This window comes from Bos mutus, chromosome 20, assembly GCF_027580195.1.
Source record: "Bos mutus isolate GX-2022 chromosome 20, NWIPB_WYAK_1.1, whole genome shotgun sequence".
In the NCBI taxonomy this organism is placed as follows: Eukaryota; Metazoa; Chordata; class Mammalia; order Artiodactyla; family Bovidae; genus Bos; species Bos mutus.
The window spans coordinates 44,825,438-44,841,595 of record NC_091636.1 but is presented as its reverse complement, the minus strand read 5'-3'; the positions used below and the strand labels follow the sequence as shown (position 1 = coordinate 44,841,595).

The 16,158-nt window shown below is 36.6% G+C and overlaps 1 pseudogene; it reads left to right on the top strand.

The window, feature by feature from the left end:
- The first annotated feature begins 13,927 nt into the window (after positions 1 to 13,927).
- On the top strand, positions 13,928 to 14,660 carry LOC106700950 (MAPK-interacting and spindle-stabilizing protein-like pseudogene; annotated as a pseudogene).
- Positions 14,661 to 16,158: the final 1,498 nt, after the last annotated feature.

Sequence of the window (16,158 nt, the reverse complement as noted above, 5' to 3'; positions counted from 1 at the left end):
TAAAACCAGCTTGAACAACTGGAAGTTCACGGTTCACATATTTTGAAGCCTGGCTTGGAGAATTTTGAACATTACTTTACTAGCATGTGAGATGAGTACAATCGTGCAGTAGTTTGAGCATTCTTTGGCATTGCCTTTCTTTGTGATTGGAATGAAAACTGACCTTTTCCAGTCCTGTGGCCACTGCTGAGTTTTCCAAATTTGCTGGCCTATTGAGTGCAGCACTTTCACAGCATCATCTTCCAGGATTTGAAATAGCTCAACTGGAATTTCATCACCTCCACTAGCTTTGTTCATAGTGATGCTTTCTAAGGCCCACTTGACTTCACATTCCAGGATGTCTGGCTCTAGGTCAGTGATCACACCATCGTGATTATTTGGGTTGTGAAGATCTTTTTTGTACAGTTCTTCTGTGTATTCTTGCCACCTCTTCTTAATATCTTCTGCTTCTGTTAGATCCATACCATTTCTGTCCTTTATCGAGCCCATCTATTCATATACCCCCTCCTGTTTAAACCTCCCTCCTATCTTCTCCCCCACCCCACCATTCTAGATAGATACAGAGCCCCTGTTTGTGTTTCCTGAGCCATACAGCAAATTCCCATTAGCTATTTATTTTACATATCATAATGTAAATTTCCATGTTACTCTTTCCATACATCTCACTCTCTCCTCCTCTCTCCTCATGTCCATAAGTGTATTCTCTATGTCTGTTTCCCCACTGCTTCCCTGTAAATAAATTCTTCAGTACCATTTTTCTAGATTCCATATATATAGGTTAAAATACAATATTTATCTTTCTCTTTCTGACTCACTTCACTCTCTATAATAGGTTCTAGGTTCATCCACCTCATCAGAACTAACTCAAATGCATTCCTTTTTATAGCTGAGTGAAATCCCATTGTGTATATGACCACAGCTTTATCCATTCATCTGTCGATGGACATCTAGGTTACTTCCATGTTCTAGCTATTGTAAATAGTGCTGCAATGAGCATTGGGATACATGTGTCTTTTTCAATTTTGGTTTTCTCAGGGTATATGCCTAGGAGTGGGATTTCTGGGTCATATGGTGATTTTATTCCTACCTAGTGTTTTAAGGAATCTCCATACAGTCTTCCATAGTGGCTGTATCAATTTATGTTCCCACCAACAGTGCAAGAATGTTCCTTTTTCTCCACACCCTCTCCTGCATTTATCATTTGCAGACTTTTTGATGATGGCCGTTCTGACCGGTGTGAGGTGATAGCTCATTGTGGTTTTGATTTGTATTTCTCTAATAACGAGAGATGTTGAGCATCTTTTCATGTGTTTGTTAGCCATCTGTATGTCTTCTTTGGAGAAATGTCTCTTTAGGTCTTTTTTCTCATTTTGTTATTGGGTTGTTTGTTTTTCTGGCATTGAATTGTGAGCTGCTTGCATATTTTGGAAGATAGTCCTTTGTCAGTTTTTTCATTTCTATTATTTTCTCCCATTCTGAGGGTTGTCTTTTCACCTTGCTTATAGTTTCTTTTGCTGTGCAAAAGCTTTTAAGCTTAATCAGGTCCCACTTGTTTACTTTTGCTTTTATTTCCATTACTCTAGGAGGTGGGTCATAGAGGATATTGTTTTGATTTATGTCATTGAGTATTCTGCCTATGTTTTCCTCTAAGAATTTTATAGTTTAGGACTTTAATCCATTTTCAGTTTATCTTTGGGTGTGGTATTAGGAAGTGATCTAATTCCATTCTTTTACATGCAGTTGTCCAATTTTCCCAGCACGATTTTTTAAAGAGACTGTCTTTGCCTGATTGCATATTCTTGCCTCCTTTGTCAAAAATAAGGTACCCATAGGTGCATGGGTTTATTTCTGGGCTTTCTATCTTGCTCCATTGGTCTATATTTCTGTTTTTGTGCCAGTGTCATACTGTCTTGATGACTGTAGCTTTGTAGTATAATCTGAAGTTTGAAGGTTGATTCCTCCAGATCCATTTTTCTTTCTCAAGACTGCTTTTGTTATTCAGGCTCTTTTGTGTTTCCATATGCCTTAGGATATTTTTGTTCTAGTTCTGTGAAAAATGCCATTGGTAACCTGATAGGGATCACATGAATCTATAGATTGCATTTGGTAGTATAGTCATTTTCACAATATTGATTCTTCCTACCCAGGAACATGGAATATTTCTCCATCTATTTATGTCACCTTTGGCTGCTTTCATTAGTCTCTTATAATTTCCTGTGTACAGTTATTTTGTCTCCTTAGGTAAGTTTATTCTTAGATATTTAATCATTTTTGTTGCAATGGTGAATGGGATTGATTCCTTAATTTCTCTTTCTTATTTTTCATTGTTAGTGTACAGAAATGCAAGTGATTGCTGTGTATTGATTTTCTATCCTGAAACTTTGCTAAATTCACTGATTAGCTCTAGCAACTTTCTGATACTATCTTTAGGGTTCTCTATGTACAGTATCATGTCATCAACAAGCAGTGAGAGCTTTACTTCTTTTCTGATCTGGATTCCCTTTATTTCTTTTTCTTTTTCTGATTGCTGTTGAATAATAGTGGTGAAAGTGGACACCCTTGTCTTGTTCCTGATCTTAGGAGGAATACTTTCAGTTTTTCACCATTGAAAATAATGTCTCCAGCTGCTGACTCATCCTATAGACCTTGGAACTTGCCAGCTTTCAAAATCTTGTGAGCCAATTTCTTATAATAAATCTCTGTATCTAAAGAGATTTATTACTTTATATAATAACAATGATAATTTATTATCATATCTATCCTACTATTTCTCTGGAGAATCTTTATTGATACATGTAGTAAAGATTTTTATCCCATTTCTGTAAGAGAAAAGAAATAAAGAAAAAAGCTAGATTCTGTATCTTCTATTTTCTCTTAAGGACTTAAATTAATCATGTAAACTGCCACTAAGTCAAACTAGGTGGAGAACCATAAGTTTAATGGGGAAAAAATAGCCATGTCTTCTATTCCACGACAAGATCCCCAAATGATTTTCAAAGATAATGAAATGTATTGTTTAAACACTAGATTTTATATAAGTAATAAACACAAAGTTTAAAATAAATAAATTGGCATATAAAATCTAATTTTAAATATGTGCATTGATTTGCCAAAGAAAGAAGCTGATAGTTGCTAATGGGTAGTGAGCAGTGAAGAAGGATGTAAAGGAAAAGTGGTAGAATCAGGTGATTGAATTTTCCTGGAGAAATATGAAGATTCAATACTAAAATCAGGGATCTTTCATGATAAAATTATTCTCCTATAATTACAATTATGTAATTGCCTGACATGAATATAACTTTTATTCAGCATTTGTGTGCACATATACATGCACACACACATTTTTTGAGTTTTTCAGAATATAGCATGTTGTTCAAAATTTTTCATACGATGTTGTCTGCCAAAAACTTTTTTATTAAGTAAATTGAGAGGTGTTTTATTTGAAACTATGATGGTAGAATTTCATTTCTCAAAATTATTTAACTTGCCTTATAAGTAAAATTATTTCAACAAAATAACAAGAAAACCCCGAAATTTCAAGAATCACTTTTCAAACAGTATCTGAATAAACAATTGTTATGTAAGGTATATGTGTATATATGCATATATATGGAGGAAGGAATGGCAATTCACTCCAGTATTCTTGCCTGTAGAATCCCATGGACAGAGGAAACTGGCAAGATTACAGTCCATGGGGCCACAAAGAATCTGACACAACTGAGTGACTGAGAACATGCATATATTTAATTTCCTAATATTTCCCATTTTGAAAATAAGAACTGGAGGATATCTAGTATAGAGTCAATGTCTATTGTTAGAAAGTTGTCAAAACAGCTGCCTTGTTAAGGAAGAAAATTTTGTATAGATCAGCTTAGGTCTCAACTCTAACACTATTTTCCCATGACCTCTTGTACCTGATAACAAGTTATTACAGTATAGCGGGTACATACTAAGTCACTTCATTCCTGTCTGACTCTCTGAGATCCTATGGAGCAAAAGCTGCCAGGCTCCTCTCTCCATGAGGTTCTCCAAGCAAGAATACTGGAGTTGGTTGTTAGGACCTCTTCAAGGTTACCTTCCTAACCCAAGGATCGGACCCACGTCCCTGATATTTCATGCATTGGCTGACAGGTTCTTTACAACCAGTGCCACCTAGGAAGCCCAGTATATACGGTATTCCTTTCTAAACAATCCCATTTCTGTTCTTGAATCATCAGCACTTTAAGATCTTACCCCTGGGTTTCCCTGGTGGCTCAGTGATAATGAATCTGCCTACCAGTGCAAGAAACATGGGCTTAATCCCTGGCCCAAGAATATCCCACATGCCACACAGGAAAAATAAACCCATGCACCACAACTATTGAGTCTGTGCTCTAGAGTCCGTGTGCTGCAGCTACTGAAACACACATTCCCAAGAGCCTGTGCCTCACAAGAAAATCTGCTGCAATTAGAAGCCCATACACCACAGCTAGAGAGGAGCCTCCACTCATGGCAATTAGAGAAAAGCTCACACAGCAACAAAGACTCAACACAGCAAAAAGTAAATAAAGAAATAAATAACATTATTATTATTACTATTTTTAAAGTCTTACTTCTGTTTACTTCCATTGCCTTTGCCTTTGTCTTGTAATTTTCTCCATATGTCTATTTTAACTCTTATATTAGAGTTGGAAAGATTGAAGGCAGGAGAAGAAGGAGATGACAGAGAATGAGATGTTTGAATGGCATCACTGACTCAATGGACATGAGTTTGAGCAAGCTGCTGGAGACGGTGAAGGACAGGGATGCCTGGGATGCTGCAGTCCATGGGGTTGCCACAAGATGAACATGATAAGCAAGTAAACAACAACTAGATTTCTTTAGAGAAACAGAACCAAAGTTTACCAAACCAAAAAGAACATAATCTTCCATGCATTTGTCCTAAATTGCTTAGGAATTCAGTGGGAATCTTGAGTATGCCATCAATTTAATACCCACAAAAAGCTGGTAAGTTCTAAGGAATAGTAAAAAATTCTAATTAGTTTATATCAAAGTTAGCTTAAAATCAGATGATTCTGAGAGTTTCTAGGGGTGATCTTAGCTGAGGTGAATCTATAGTCAAGGAAAAGAAGTTTGGCTTTTGTGGGTGGTACCCAAAAGAAATAAAATGTCTTTTGTCTCATAACACAATGATAAGTACATAAATTTTGGAGTCAGAGCGAAAGTAGCCATTGTATAAAATTTTTTTTTCCTCATCATTTTTGTTCACGATTGTTCTTCTAAACTCAAAATTTGCCTGAACACAGTAGTTTAGAAGGCTGTGACAGAATAGGTTTTAGGAAGATACACAGAGTGTGCTTCAAATTTAGAATAATGACCTTCATTTTAGATTTAGCTGACATTTTTTATGTCTAGAACTTGGCAATTCTGTTTAAAAACCTTCTTTTGTCCTATATACATAAAAAGCATAGTATGGAGGCAGAAAAATTTATATATATATATATATATATATATATATATATATACACATACACACACACATATTGTACACAAAGTCCTGCCAGATTGTAATGTAATAGAATGTCGTGTTCTGTTTCTCATTCTTTATTCTCTTATTGGCCAGGCTACAGCAGGCCACTCAACTGCTTTTAATGACTTTCATTATACCCTCTTATTTTCTAGGTTAATGACATATTGAAAGTGCTAATAGCATAAAATTTTCAAATAGCTCACACACTGTTCAAGAAAAAGGCAGTATATTTTATTTTATATGCATATAATTTTTCTCCCAGAGGATTAGCTGCAACATTTTGCTGCTTTGTAATTTCTCAATTTAATTGAGGAAGTAAAAAAAAAAGGAAAAAAGCAGTCTCCCAATGTGAAATTGTAGCTACAAAAGTGATCACATTCCACCCACTTCACCTCTGAGGTGTTATAGAATCTGTGAAAAGAAGTGCAGAGAATCATAGATTTTGATCCTCAACTAATTCATATTTCTAAAAATCTGATAGTCCAAGTTATGAAGACACATTAATTATAGTCAACACAGGACCAGAAAATGCATATGATTCTTAATAGACATTAAGCTTATACCTTGAGTTTTATGAGTCATTTCAATTATAAAAGAAACATTCAATTAAATAACCTCTAAAAATTCCAAAAATAGGAATTTTACTTGTTTAGTCAAAGCACATTTACATGAAATGACACCATTTCTGAGTATGCCTTTTTGAATCATCTATCCTGTTTTTTAGTGTATTTCATGGTGCAGGGGACATGAATGCATTTGGAGTGCTTTATAGAATAAACAATTTTGAAGTACAATAAATTTAAGTAAGTACAATAAATAAAGACTCAGACATGTCTAAGCCACTAACACTCACTTTTTCACTTTTCTAGATAGGTCAGCTCAGTTAGGAAGACTAACCTCTTGGTAGAATAGATCATTGATCATGATCAATCTGTTGATTGATTGTCTTTGGGTCAGGGGTTCACCTTTGATATTTAGTAGATGTGTGCAATTAAGCATACCACAGAGGAATTTTTTGTTCCAACTGTCAAAATTTGCTTTTTCCCCAAGTCTTAATTTCAGTAAATTGCATACTCTTCTGGCAGATGCACAGTACAAAAAAAAAAAAAAAAAAAAAAGTACCTTTTCTAAAAAGCATACATTTCTCCTATTTTTTCTTCTTTTTACCTAAAGTCATACCTTTCTCCTCTTAATGCTCTTATATAAAAACTGTCAGTTAAGCCTTGCTTGATTTTGTTCATTTTATTGTTAACCTACTCTCCTGCCCCACAATACTTAGTATCTTTGAAAGTAATGGCCGTATCTTGCTATAATCTACATCAAACGTGTTTGGCACTCAATGAACACATTTAATGAACAAATGCAATTTTGGAAGTCTCTCAAAGATTGATTCCTATGTTTTAACTTTTATAGGGGTGCCCAAGAATATCTATTTATATAACCAGTCTCAAGTGAATAACTGTAGAAATCAAATGTTGCTTCATGTTTTCTTTATCTTCTGTATAACAGATTTTGTGTCATCACCAAAAAATAGTGTAAATATTCCCTCTAGTGCTTAACTCTTGGTCTGTGATCATTTAATTATATAGATTCTGAAAGCACTCCTTAGTACTTAACTCAGCTTCCTTCACTAATCAGTATGTAATTTTCAACTTAAGACATCCCACAGGATTGGCAAAGATAAGCAAAGAAGAATTCATTAACAGCCTATAATATTATGCTATGAAAACAGAAAGCAGATTTTTATGTCTCTGTGGAAAGTACATTAACAATACAATTTAATTTCTGCATTTGGTCTCTAAGCAAGAAATGTAATTCACACAGGGCTGTTTTCTTTCTGAAAACACATTCTAATCATCATACCAGGAAGTCATTCCTCATCTTAATGCTGGCACATTTGATGCATTAACACAGAACATGGAGCTTACGTTTCCTGCTGATCTCCTATTATGTCACTTAGTCTTCTCAGGAGTTACCTGTGTTGAAAATATGAGAAAGAGAGACAAATGGAAACTTCAAAGAGAGAGACATGTTTATTGTGTTTTCAACCCAAGACATATACTGGATATATGGACACTAAGTGAGGAACATAAAGCTTATCTCCTTTCAACTCAGAGCACAAAGAAAAACAACACAAAATTAAGCAAGGAAAAAAATCCTTCATATTTTAATTATAAACTTAAAAAGATAAAATAATATTTTGAAACACCTTCTGCAAGGTCATATTGTTTAAAAAATAAATGAAATTAAGCTGCTTGAGTAGCAGGAAACTCAATTTTAGACGGAATCTCTCAGCCTGATCACATCCATCTTTCCAACAAGGATATCAATCACTGATTCTTCCTGCCTTTACTATTGCTTTTCTTATTTCCAGCTGTTTGTGCTGGTATAGTTAGCTGAATTTCATTGCCTCTGTCTTACTTACATTTTATTCTTCAATCTTTCAAAAGCTTGTGCAAGGGCAACAAAAAAAAATATCACTTTGCCCATAATATTTGTGCAGTAAGCAGTCTTGGGATAGTTAAAAGCAGAAGTAATGTAACAGAGAGCAAATCTCACTCCTTGAATAGGTTGTTCAGTCACTAAGTCATGTCCAACTCTCTGCAACCCCATGGACTATAACACACCAGGCTCTTCTGTCATATCTTTTGCCTTTTCATACTGTTCATGGTATTCTTGCAGCAAGAATACTGGAATGGTTTGCCATTTCCTCCACCAGTGGACCCAGTTTAGTCAGAACTTTTCACTATGACACATCTTTCTTGGGTGGCAAAGCATGGTATGTCTCATAACTTCATTGAATTACACAAGCCCCTTCACCATGAGAAGGCTGTAATCATATACTGTATTTGCTTATGCTTTTTGTTTTAAAGAAATCAATTGCACATTCTATCATCAATTCATTTTCTAAATCTAGAGATTGTTATAAATTACATGTTTTAATGTAGCTTCCTATATTTATAATCATATTGCTGTTGATATGTGTATCTCCATCTATCCCTCTATATGTAACTTTTAAACTAAAAACTTAAATTTTAAGATTTAAACATTTTTCAGCCAAGAATAACCTTGGCCGCTACTGATTTTATTACTCTTTGAATAAATTCTTTTTAAGTTTTCTAACTAAAACAACTTTATTAACATAAGCCTTCTACTAAAATGCAAAGGCACAATCTATTTTTAATAAAACTTCCACCACAGTTTATTTCCTTATCGCTGTTAGTCTGTTAGCACTGTGATAATGATTTCAACTCCCTGTACTATCAATTATCAAGTACAGATCAATTTCTGTACTTCATAATAATAGTGGTTGCAATTTCTGCCCTAGTTTTCATGGCCTAAAATAAATCAACTTGAATTTTCAGTATTCTAATACATTTGATGATCTTTCATTATAATAGCACATGTATTAAATATCACAAAATAAGAAATCAAAGAAATGTAATGAGTACAAATAATTATATTTGTTAATTTCATTGAAAGCCTTGAGTAAAATACAAAGGATAAGCCATTTAAATTTTGCTTCTAGTAATAATAGACTTATGGACTATAATCCATAATAGACTTATGGTCTGTATAGTAAAGACTATGGCCTTCCCAGTGGTCATGTATGGTTGTGAGAGCTGGACCATAAAGAAGGTGAAACACCGAAGAATTGATGCCTTCGAACTGTGGTACTAGAGAAGACTCCTGAAAGTCCCTTGGACAACAAAGACATCAAACCAGTTGATCTGAACGGAAAGCAACCCTGAATATTCACGGGAACGACTGATGCTGAAGCTAAAGCTCCAGTATTTTGGTCATCTCATGGGAACAGACGATTCATTGGAAAAGTCCCTGATGCTGGGGAAGATCAAGGGCAGAAGGAAAATAGGGCATCAAAAGCATGAGATGGCTGGACAACATCAATGATACAATGAGCATGAACTTGGGCAAACTATTGGCGATAATGAGGGACAAGGAGGCCTGGCATGCTGCTGTCCATAGGGTCACAAAGAGTCAGACATGACTGAGCAACTAAACAAAATCAACACAGTATTAACTGTAACATAGACACTGTGATGTATAGCAGATCTGCAGAATTTATTTTTGATTTACAGCTGTTTTTACTATCTTCCTTTTATCTATCCTATATTTCACAACTGATATCAGTTCTCAGTGTCTGCAAATAAATGAAATCATTTGGTATAATTTATGCCTAACTATATTCAATTCTCTTTAACTCAGCAGGCCCCAAACTGAACCCCTAATCCTATCTTCGGCAAGATTGTTATGTGCTTCTGTGTTTCTTATTTCATTGAATGATCTTCCATTCATTTATATGATTAAATCAGTAATTAAAATACATCTTTTATTCATATATTTCCCTCAGCCACTGTATTTTCCTTTGGAGAAAGGAATGGTAACCGAATCCAGTATTCTTGCTGAAGAATCCCATGGACAGAGAAGCCTGGAGGGCTACAGTCCATGGGGTCACAAAGAGTCGGACGTGACAGAATGACTAACACTTCACTTCACTGCATATTCAATTAATTTTAATTTTTTAAAATAATTTTACCCCCTAAATAACTCCCAAGCCTGTCTACTTTTTCCCTTCCTCATTGCCAGTATCGTTTCTGTTGGTCAGTCGCTAAATCATGCATGATTCTTTGCAATGCCATGAACTGAAGCATGCTAGGCTTCCCTGTCCTTCACTATCCCCCAGGGTTTGCTCAAACTCATCTCCATTGATTCAGTGATGGCATCCAACCATCTCATCCTCTGTTGTCCCCTTTTCCTCTTGCCCTCAATTTTTCCCAGCATCTGGGTCTTCTCCAATAAGTTTGCTCTTTGCATCAGGTGGACAAACTATTGGAGCTTGAGCTTCAGCATCAGTCCTTCCAGTGAATATTCAGGGCTGATTTCCCTTAGGATTGACCGGTTTGATCTCCAGTCAGTGCTGTCCAAGGGACTCTCAAGAGACTTCTCCAGAACCACAATTCGAAAGCATCAATTTTTCATCCCTCAGAATTCTAACATCTATATATGATTACTGGAAAAACCATAGATTCAACTATACAGGCCTTTGTCAGCAAAGTGATGTCTCTACTTTTTAATACTCTGTTTAGGTTTGTCGTAGCTTTTCTTCCAAGAAGCCTTTTAATTTTGTGGTTGCAATCACCATCTGCAGCAATTTTGAAGCCCAATAAAATTAAATCCGCCACTGTTTCCAGTTTTCCCCCATCTATTTGCCATGAAGTGATGGAACCAGAAGCCATGATCTTCACTTTTTTGAATGGTGAATTGTAAGCCAGTGATATATAACAGACTATAGTTTATTTCTTGGATTATTAGCACATATTCTTAAACAGTTTTCCCTTTCTCTGTTTTGTGTCCATCCATTCATGTTTTACACTGCAGCTCTTGTGGGCTTCTAAAATGCATTTGTGATTCCTCATTTCTCTCACTGTTGTGTAAACTTAATGACAGAATCACCAGTATCCTAGAGCATAATTCCTTTTACATCTGTGTTTGGTTTTACCACTCCACTGGAGAAGGGAGAGGCTACCCACTCCAGTATTCTTGGGTTTCCCTTATGGCTCATCTGGTAAAGAATCCACCTGCAGTGTGGGAGACCTGAGTCTAATCCCTGGGCTGGAAAGATGCCCTGGCGAAAGGAAAGGCCACCCACTCCAGTATTCTGGCCTGGAGAATTCCATGAACTGTATAGTCCACGGGGTCACAAAGAGTAGGACATGACTGAGCTATTTTCACTTCACTTGGTCTGACAACACCCTTATTCAAAGTTAATGTTCAAGCTGTAAAGGACATCTTCCACATTCTTAGATATAACAAACCTGTATTATATTTTACTTTTACATACCCTTTATCATCTGGAAGACATCCAAAAACACTGATGCTTTTACTCACACAGAACCTTGTATTTATCACATGAACCATCCTTCATAACATCCATTCTGGCCACTTATTCATGCTTCTCTCTTCTATTTAATTTATTGGGTATTGGTGGCCTGTATATTCCAATTAATTTTATGTCTGCAACATCTCTCACATCTGTACATGACTACTGGAAAAACCATAGGTTGACTCTACAGACCTTTGCTGGCAAAGTGATGTCTCTGTTTTTTAAAATGCTGTCTAATTTTGTCAAAGCTTTCCTTGCAAGGAGAAAGTGTCTTTTAATTTCACAGGAACAGTTGTGAGAATTGGACCATAGAGAAGGCTGTGCACTGAAGAAGTGATGCTTTCAGATTGTGGTGCTGGAGAAGACTCTTGAGAGTACTTTGGACTGCAAAGAGATCAAACCAGTCAATCCTAAAGGAAATTATCTCTGAATATTCATTGGAAGGACTGTTGCTAAAGCTGAAACTCCAACACTTTGGCCACCTGATATGAAGAGTTGAGTCATTGGAAAAGACTCTGATGCTGGGAATGATTGAAGGCAGGAGAAGGGGAGGACAGGATGAGTTGGTTGATTAGCATTGTTGACTCAATGGACATGAGCTTGATTAAACTCTGGGAGTTGGTGAAGGACAGGGAAATCTGGCATGCTGTAGTCCATGGGGTTGCAAATAGTCAGACATGACTTAGTGACTGAACAACTGTAACATCTAACCTAGAGTTCGAAGTAATTTAGGTGGGTAACATATATCATTTAAAATGATAAGTATTACCTAAGGTGGAGAAGGCAATGGCACCCCACTCCAGTACTCTTGCCTGGAAAATCCCATGGCGGAGGAGCCTGGTATGCTGCAGTCCATGGGGTCACGAAGAGTTGGACACGACTGAGCGACTTCACTTTGACTTTTCACTTTCATGCATTGGAAGAGGAAATGGCAACCCACTCCAGTGTTCTTGCCTGGAGAATCCCATGGACAGAGGAGCCTGGTGGGCTGCCGTCTATGGGGTTGCACAGAGTCGGACATGACTGAAGCGACTTAGCAGCAGCAGCAGCATTACCTAAGGAAATATATATATTTTTTCATTTTTAAATTTTATTTTATTTTTAAACTTTACAATATTGTATTAGTTTTGCCAAATATCGAAATGAATCCGCCACAGGTATACCTGTGTTCCCCATCCTGAACCCTCCTCCCTCCTCCCTCCCCATACCCTCCCTCTGGGTCATCCCAGTGTCGCCAGTCCAGGTTCGATGCACAATACTGGATGCTTGGGGCTGGTGCACCAGGAAATACATTTCAAATTAAATATATACTAAAGAAATGATAAGCATCATATGTGTATATATGTATCTGCAAATACATGCATATTTAGGAGCTGATTGTAGTTTGAAGATAAAGAAATTGTTTCCAGCCAAGATGTTAATAAAATAAAGTAATTTATTTTATTTTGCTGCAAACTATCAAAAATGACTTTTATTTTATTTACTGAAAATATTAAATAACAACTATCCATCAAGAAGTTACAATAAAAACTCAGAGTAATCACCAAAATAGATTTAAAAAACTTCATCTACGCACTTCAGTACTAGCACTACTTAATCATCTTACAAATACAATTTCAAAGTTTTATTTTTGTCTACAAGTTTTGTTTTTCTATTTGACAAGTATCATTCATATGTGAAAAAGCTAATATTTATCCACCAGAGCTAACTTTAGTGCATTGTTTAACTCTCTGTATCCTTCAGGTACAGTTATAGAGCTTGTTTATTAATTTCTAGAAAGTAAAGTAGGTAGCAATATGACAATTTTAAGACAATGTCTATAATTATGTTTCCCTGGGATTATAGAATTGTTTTCTGAAATGTAATCATTTCTCCATAAAATATGACTTTAAGAGTAATAAATCTCATTTTGCTCAGCCATGAAATTAAAATGTTTATACCAAACACCATTATGTTCTCTGAAACCTATAGACACTGCAGTTGATTTTTAAAAGTGTAACCTTGCTTTGACAATGACAATTCCAATATTAGCTATACAATAGTGTTTGAGATCAAGAAAATGTAGTAAACAGCAGTGACATAGTCTATAAGTGAGAAAAACTCACCAACATTGTCACATCAACATTAGCGGTTTTATTCATGCAAAACACCCGTGGCGGATTCATGATGATGTATGGCAAAACCAATACAATATTGTAAAGTAATTAGCCTCCAATTAAAATAAATAAATTTATATTAAAAAATAAATAAAGAGATCAACATCATTGCTATTCAAAAAAAAAAGTAGAATTCTTATAATAGGAATAAAATTAAGTCTATTCATTTACTTACACTTGTTTAAAGGAGAGCTGCCTGCCGCTGATGCTACTGGTGCTGTTACCTACCCGCCCCAGGAATCCCCCCAACCCCATCACCCCTCTACCAGAGGCACCTCTGCGACGGCTCTTCAGCACCCAGTTCCCTGGGAGCCGTTGCTTTTAGATCATGTTGCAGGTTCAGATCCTGCCGGGAAAATGTCTCATGAATTTTCCTTGGCAGATGCACTACCTGAACCTACCCTGCCAAAGCCTCTGCTGTGAGTAATACCGAACCTGGCCAACCTCCTCAAGGCAGGCTGTGTTCAAACCCTTGGAATAACCCAAGTACTCCACTTTCTATGTGTCTGGACCCCACCAAGTGTAACACCCTCCACTCTGCATTTTGGACCCACACCAACAGAATGTCTTCCTCTGTGCCTCCCACGAGACCACCTCCTGGATCCATGGCACCCCTTCCTCCTTCTGGGCCATCACACCCCAACCTGGGGGTCCTTATCCAGCTCTAACTGTGCCAGGTCCTGGGTTAGCAGGGCCATAACCTACATGGACTTGCGTCTTTCCAAGAACTGCCAACAACAATATGGTGCACACACAGATGTAAATGTGGCTGGTCCTTTAGGTCCATGGGGAACCACGTATTCTGGACTATGGGCACTGAGAATGGGAGGGCAGTATCCTAGCCCTAATATGCCACATCCATCTCCAGGGCCATACTCTGATTCTACTCCTCCCAAGCACCAGAAGCAGCAACACCTATTCCAGGGGGCACTGTTCCACCAGGAGCCAGGGGACCACCAGTGCCATATCCTGCCCCTTCAGGATCATACCCCTCCTCAGGACTCTATTCCATCCTCTATAATCCTTTCCAAGTGACTTCAGGACTTCTGATGCCACTCAGATGCCTGGCAGTGCCCATGCAAATGTTTAATTCATTTAACATGCATTAATATTCCCACAGGGCTTCCCTGGTGGCTCAGACAGTAAAGAAACCTGCAATGTGGGAGACCTGGGTTCGATCCTTAGGTTGGGAAGATCCCCTGAAGAAGTGAACGGGCTACCCACTAGAGTATTCTGGCCTGGAGAATCCCCATGGACAGAAGAGCCTGGCAGGCTAGAGTCCATGGAGTCACAAAGAGTTGGCACAACTGAATGACTTGCACACACACACACACAATATTCCCACAAGCACAACTTAAATATTGTTTCCAGTTTGGGATGGAAGATCTAAACAACAAAAACCTTTAAAAAAAAAAGATGTGTGTTTATAAAATAAAAGTAAATTTCAAGCTTCAGGCAAATTTAGGTAAAGCATTTAAAGGATGAAAACAAAAGTATTCCTTGTATTAAACCAGAAAAATATCCCCGTAGATCCCCAAAGACTTTGTAATGTAGTAAGCAGTGTCCTCAACAACATCCTTGAGATAAACTCAGAGATGTGTTTCACTGGACTTTTTGTTTGTTTGTTTGTTTTAACATTTCTCAGTAATGTTTTACAGAACCACAACAAAGCACAAAGTTCAATAAAAGTAATTTCTGCCAGTCTGGCTACATACAGAGGTAGATTTTTAGAGAATCCATGTCTCTGAACGGGTAATGTTGTCCATCTTTCATGCAACTGTCCAAATGTTTCTCAGGCAAGATTTTGTTAGATCTTTAGCAGTATTAAGCTCAAGATTATACAATTCTTCTGCATTGCCAGTTATGTGTAATGTGTGTTTTACTGGCAGCCAATCTGGAGTGAGGTTGACATCACAGTTGAGGACCCTGTCTTGGACAGGGTCAGAGTCTCCTTAGGGGAAAAAATCCATTTATTCTTACCAAAGTACTAATCAGATCTCCATCCAGATTAATCAACCATCCACTTCAACTGTAAGAGAGAAAATCTTAATAAAGTGCTTTAAAATTTATTTTCATTAGCATAAATATTATATACATACATGTGTGTATATATATATATATATATACACTAGCTTAAAAAATATATATATTGGCTTAAAATATTTTTGTAAATTATGTACCAGAATAGGGAATAAGTGAGATCATTTGGATTTATTAAGCAGTAATTTTATTTTAAACCAAAGCAAGCAGTTAATAATCTTCATTTACAAAATTAAAAAAAAAACAAAACAAGAATTAAAAAAAAATATTTAGGTTTAGGTCTCCAAAATAATCTCAAGTTTCAGACACTGCTCAGTGTTCAATCCAAAGACATGCTGTATTTTCTTCTTTAGTAATAGGTCCTGAATTTCCAAGATAAGGCATGGTAATGTCCTTAAGAAAATTAAGTCCCTCCTCCAGACCTAGAGATAAAAAGAAATTAGTTTAAAGTCTAATATAATTAACAAATGCATGCCAAGGCCATATAAATGCATGCATGGGATTCTCTCTGGGACTTCCAGAACTATTGTTCTTCAGTTTTGTTCAGC